Genomic DNA, 6,028 nt, shown 5'->3' on the forward strand with positions numbered 1-6,028 from the left:
TGAAGTTGACAATGAAGAGGTGGCTAAGGACAGAGTGTGGCATGAGCTGTCAGCGGTGCCTGTGCTGGCTGCTGCTACCATGCCTCCTCATCAGAAACACCGTCCAGTCTGTGGCCACTCGACCCTGAATGTACCCTGCCTCTTCAGAGGCACTTGACAGTAATAGCCCACCAGAGAACACACTCTCTACTAGTTTTTAAAGCATTTTTATAAAATGATTTTGTACATGTAGAATATGAATGAGCAGTTTATAAGCTACATAATGACTCATAATACATCTAAAGAGTATCTCTGTAGTAAAATATGAAAAAAAAATCTTCTGATTCTTGCTGTTTTTTTCTGTTAATTTAGGCAAATGGTTTATTCATTTTGGTCCCTATGATTTCAAACATCTTAAAAACAGAAGCGTAGACTGGAGAGATGTCTTAGTGCACACATGTGCACACCCTCATTCACATAACAACAAATACACATAATAGAACAAATTAAACATAGCACCCCATTCTCTTCTGTCACTCTCCCCTGTTACTGTCTATGACTTCTTATATAGCCAAGTGCATCGACTCATGGCTGGGGCTTATTCCTTGGTCTCTCAGGAGTTCTTACTCTTTTCGTGTCCCCTCCGCACAGTCAGAAGCGGGAAGCACAGGGCTTTGGGGGTGCACCTGGCTGGCTAGCACTCAGGCGTGGTGCAGGTGGTCCTTGAGGAGACAGGGCTCTTAAAAGAGGCCGAGGGTATGTAGGTCGAGGGGACACGGCCTATCACTTGCAATAATGCTGGGGTTGTGGTGTTTCTATGACAACTAGAGAGATTTGAGAGAGAAGGCCAGAGCACTGTTGGCTTCCTGGCGGCGGGGCGGGGGTTGTGGACAGGAAGGGTGGTGGTAGCAGAAGCTGTTCTGTCAGAAGTGTGGTGAGAATATGTCATTTGCTTGGATGAATGGATGGACCCTAACTAACCTAGACGTTCTTAAGTGTTGTGTGGCCATGCCCCAGGCCTCTCAATCCATCATCATTACTTGACTCCATGGCCACTAAACTTAGTTGGTGATTGTAAGTAGTATCTAATCCCGCCCAAAGAGGAAGGGGGAGCGGTAGGGGTTGCAGTAAACAGCCCCAAATGAGGGAGGAGGATCTGAAAGGACTTTTTTTTATAGACTTGGCAGGTTTACTCAGGCCTAGTCTTGTTTTCGTAACTCAGCATATGAAGTTAAAATTAAAAAAAAAAAAATTATTTATTTAACAAAACCAAACTCAGGGTTTTTCTATTTTCTTGCCAAACCTTATAAAGGGCGTTTTGTTCCTGAGAGATTTGGTGATGGCTTATGTTAGTGAGAAGCCCCCCTCCCCTTCCCTTCTTTACTTAGAGCCCTTTGTGTTTCATCTCATTGCCTTTGATGAAGAGCTGAAGGTTGGAGGTAGAGGGGATCTGAAAGTGGTTGGGGAGGGTAACAGAAAAGAATGCTGTGTTAGGGGATTTGAGACTTACTTTTCTTTCTTTTTCCTTTTTAAAGAAATAGCTTATTTTTTTATAATTGGTTAAATGCATTTGAAAGTACACAGAATTAATCCAGCAAATATCACTCACCCACCTCACAGATTTACTAAAAATAATCACATCTTCTTTGGAAAGTTGTAGAAAGACCTACACCATAAATTTTGCTCAAACTTTTTCTATGAAGTCTAGTTCTCCCATGTACGCTGTTACCCCTGAGCCAAGCATATAGCAATCATGCTAAAGCTGAGGTGTGTCCCTCTTGATGACATTTTTATACTTTTTAAAAATTTAGTTTTATTTATTTTACATCCCCACCGAAGTTTCTCCTCTCCTCTCAGTCCCTCTGTTCTCACGCCCATCCCTGATCCACTCCTCCATTTCTCTTCAGAAAAGAGATGGCCTTGATGGACATCAATGAGCCATGGCATATCAAGTTGCAGTAAGACTAGGCACCTCCTCTTCTATTAAGGCTATACAAGGCAGTCCAGTAAGAGGAAAGGGTCCCCAAAGCAGACAGTCCCTGCTCCCACTTTTAGGAGATCAAGCTACACAAATGTGTATGCACAGACGGCCTAGATCAGTCCCATGCAGGCTCCCTCGTTGGTGACTCAGTCTCTGTGGGCCCCTATGGGTCCAGGTTAGTGGATTCTGTAGGTTTTCTTGTGATCTAGACCCCTCTTTTCCTACAATCCTTCCTCCCACTCTTCCACAGGATTCCCTAAGCTCTGCCTTATGTTTGGTTGTGGGTCTCTGCATCTATTTTCATCAATTACTGGGTGATGCCTTTCTGATGACAATTGGGCTAGACACCAATCTATCTATGGGTATAGCCGACTGTCACTAGGAATCATTTGACTTTTTCTTCCAATAAAACTTTGGTTTTACTGTGGGTCTCTCGGCTACTCCACTTCTGGCCTACCTGTCCCTCTAGGCAGTGTCAGGGCTCTTGTGGCATGGATCTCAAGCTGGACCAGTCATTTGTTGGCCACCTCCACAATTTCTGCACCACCTTTACCCCAGCACACCTCGCAAGCAGGACAAATTATAGGTTGATGGTTTTGTGCCTAGGTTGGTGTCCCAATCCCTTCCTTAGAGGACTTGCCTGGTTACAGGAGATGGCTGGTTCAGGCTCCTTATTGCTAGGAGTCTTAGCTAGGATCCCCTTCATCAACTCCTCAGCATTTCTATTGCCCTAGGCTTCTAGCTTGTTCTAGAGATGGCCCCGATTTCAGTTGCCTTTCTCAGTACTCTCTCTATCCTACCCACACCTGATCCCTCCCATTTTTATTCCCACCTCCCACCCCCATGCACCCCCCCTCCCTATATAGGAACTCCCTGCCTTTTGTTATTGGCCATACACACCTGCATTAACAAAATGTTGGCAACTATTGAAGTAGGACTTTTGACTCTTCTTTAGCTAATTCTTTCAACCAGGAAAATGTACAAGTCATCTCTGGCTTGTTACAAAATTTCACGAGGTGCAAGATAACCTTTGGCACCTTCATGCCACTCTTGTGCCATTTGACTAGTGCAGGTGGTCTAAGGCCTACTGAGGAGCTAGAACCCTGTGCTAGCTGCTTGCTAATTGCTGTCATTTACCCCTCTCTGGCTGGTTTCAAAGGAGTGCAGCTCCCAATTCCTGCCTAGGTATTCGGTCACAGCCCCAACTGTGCCTGAATGTCCATAACATCACACAGGTCTATTGAAGTCCTACTTCCACACCAACTGGGGAAAACTGAGGTGGGGCTTGAATCCTGTGCCTGGCTGGCTAGTGACCCTGTAGACTTTCTCTGAGGGCAACCTTCCAAGCCGGAACTGATAGTTACTGGCAATAGCTTCCACTGATGATGGCAAGCGGGGACTAGAGTTCATGGCTCCTAGCTGGGGCTTCCACTGATGGTGACAAGCGTCTAAAAAAGAAAGGAAAAGGAGAGAAAGGAACCTTATACACACACACACACACACACACACACACACACACACACACACACACACACACACACACACACTTACACTAGATGATGAAGACAGACTCCAGCTGGTAGGTTTCAACAAGCTGTTTCTTCTTCCTTTTATTATTATTTTCTTATTTTCATCCTTATCCCTATTCTTATCTGTCGTCGTCGTCTTCTTCTTCTTCTTCTTCTTCTTCTTCTTCTTCTTCTTCTTCTTCTTCTTCTTCTTCTCCTTCTCCTTCTTCTTCTTCTTCTGTTTCTCTTTCTATCTTTATTCTTTTCCTTTCACAGTTTGTATACCCCAACAAAGTCTTTCAAGCAGTACAAAAAAACCCACAATGTGTTTACATTCTATTTCTCTATAAATAAATGATTACAATGGATATACGTAAGAAAATCATGTTCCACAATACCTTCACATGACCAACTGTTTGTATTATGGGTAAGGAACAAACATGAATAACAAGTTATTTCTGAGAACCCACATACATTTGTACATAAGCAACTTGTTACATATTAACAGAGTATAAGCAAGCAACAGAATTTCTCAGCCGGCTTTTCTTTACTGGCAGGCTGCAATTTGCAGTTACAAAGAAGGAATCAATTATCTTAAGAAGTAATCTTATGAAGATCTTAAGGAAATCACAAATCTAAACTCCTATATAAAAATAATCAGCCATATCTATTTTAAGTCCTAAAGGTGCTCATCTACTCATTAATATGTTTTATTAAATGATATCAGGAAGCTGAGGTCAGAAAATTAGAATAAGGAAATCAATCATCATCTCAGTCACCAGCCCAGCTTGAAGGAGTCAGGTCAGCCAATGCTGCTATGGACCATTGTTCATGCTTTGCCAACCTCAAAAAGTCTCTAGCTTTGCTAATAAGAGTGTGCTTTCTCTTAACTTCAATTGTCCCCTGAGATTTCCTGCATCAGGGCCAACAGCAAAAACATCTTTACCCTACTTTACTAAACAATCTATTCTTCCCTAAGACTTTCTACGTCAGAGCCACTAACAAAAACATCTTTACCTAACCTCATTGAACAATCTATTTCTCCAAATTCTTCCTAAGGGTGGTGATCATCGTTAACAATCTACATCTGCAGGCTGTTTTCAGAGATGGTGGTTGAATCATTAATCTGCTCCAGCAGCAATGCCTGAAAGAGATCAAGCATTGTTATTGCCTATGCCAATGATACTGCCCAGTGAGGGGCTGGGCGCCCCCTTTATAGTACTCACACAATTCACATATTAAAGGGATTATAAGGACCGCAAAGGTAACAAGCAGAGCTATGCTCTACAACAGCATGAAGTCCTCAGGACACACAGTTCTTGGGGTTATGCCTCGCAGAGACACACTCTTCGTGGGTTTGCTAACCAGTGGGCCACATTCCATGAGTTCTAGAGCTGTTTTGCTGTTCCTCTTCCATGGACCCCAACACTGAATGGTAAAGGCAGATAGCCATGTCCAGGTTGCCAAGAACTATATGAGCACTGTTGTTTGGACACTGCAACTCCCTATAGTCATGAGTGCCTGTTACACGTTCTTTAAATTGCCTTTTTAATCACTTGGCCTGGCTTACAGGTTGTCATGTTTTTAATACAATCTCTTGAAGTAGAGGGCTATGTGAGGGGGTGAAGACAGTCAGACAGGTCTCCAAAGTGCACTTGTGGGAGTGGCCCAGATGTTCCACCTCCTGAATTGACAAAAAGGCCCACTGATGAGAATTCAAATAAATATTGAACCCTGAGTATGCCCAAGTGTGTAGTTTGGGAGCTTAGAAAAGTCAATGAAGGGTAGAATATAACTGAAGGCTTCTTCTGTCTCAGTTTCTCTCTCTATTAAAAAAGGTGCGTGCGTGTGTGTGTGTGTGTGTGTGTGTGTGTGTGTGTGTGTAGGCATGCACATGCTCCTGGTTGTGTTAGCCATGGGGATTGTGGGTTGGAGGAAGCCCACATGAAGAGCAGCTTCCATGTGTTGGCAGTGCTGCCTTTCTCGAAGACCTTTCTGGCTATCCTGGTTGGATATGATCACTTGAGCCTTCAGATCCACGTGCATGAAACCACACTCAGCCAGAGATCTAATTGTTGCTGTCTGGCCCCTAACCTATTTCATAGGAGTTGATAAGAAACTGAGTAAGAGACTTGATACCCTATGAGCATGTACAGGGGGAGGAGTTCCCCCTCAGTCATGTCATAGGTGCGAGGAGTAAAGGGAAAATGGGAGGGAGGGAGGAATGGGAGGATACAAGGGATGGGATAACAATTAAGATGTAATATGAATAAATTAATAAAGTATGTTTTAAAAAAAGAAGCCGAGTGAGGTGAAAACAGGAAAGAAACTTAGATGGAGAGCAGTCCTTTATTCTACAGCAGGAAGCCAGGTTAGTAGTTAGATTTTACTTTCCTCCACCCCCAGCACCACTTATCAATCAGACAGGCAGGGGCGGGGTTAGATGGAGGACATTAGTTTTTCAAGTTTATATACTACATATGAGTAGCTAGAGAGTATTTGCTCTGCTGTGCAAACAGAAGCAGATCCTTTATTCTGGTGCCAGGGCTGACAAATTCAG

Source organism: Acomys russatus, chromosome 8 (genome assembly GCF_903995435.1).
Source record: "Acomys russatus chromosome 8, mAcoRus1.1, whole genome shotgun sequence".
NCBI classification, from domain to species: Eukaryota; Metazoa; Chordata; class Mammalia; order Rodentia; family Muridae; genus Acomys; species Acomys russatus.